This window comes from Penaeus monodon, chromosome 34 (genome assembly GCF_015228065.2).
Source record: "Penaeus monodon isolate SGIC_2016 chromosome 34, NSTDA_Pmon_1, whole genome shotgun sequence".
NCBI lineage: Eukaryota > Metazoa > Arthropoda > Malacostraca > Decapoda > Penaeidae > Penaeus > Penaeus monodon.
Genome location: NC_051419.1, coordinates 28,260,723 through 28,260,953, shown reverse-complemented (window position 1 = coordinate 28,260,953; position 231 = coordinate 28,260,723). Strand labels below are relative to the sequence as shown.

Below are 231 nucleotides of genomic sequence, written 5' to 3'. Positions count from 1 at the left end.
GCAGGACCACAACACAAGAGGAATACCGTAGATATCATCTAGTCACTAAAGCGCGAGGGAGGCAGAGGACTGGTGAGCTGTGTATCTGAAGTGAAGACAACAGTCTTGCGTGATAGGTGAGAAATAGCAATGAACCACTTTTGAGATGCGTGAGATATGCTGGGATAATTGAAATCAGAACATTGTATATATCAAAGAAGAAATTTGAGAGTGATAAATTGATAAGATGGA

The 231-nt window shown here is 40.7% G+C and overlaps 1 protein-coding gene across 1 annotated transcript in view; it reads left to right on the top strand.

Moving 5' to 3' along the window:
* The window catches only part of LOC119594675 (sialin-like), a 9,118-nt gene that overhangs the window by 982 nt on the left and 7,905 nt on the right, over positions 1-231 (top strand). The window lies entirely within an intron of this gene.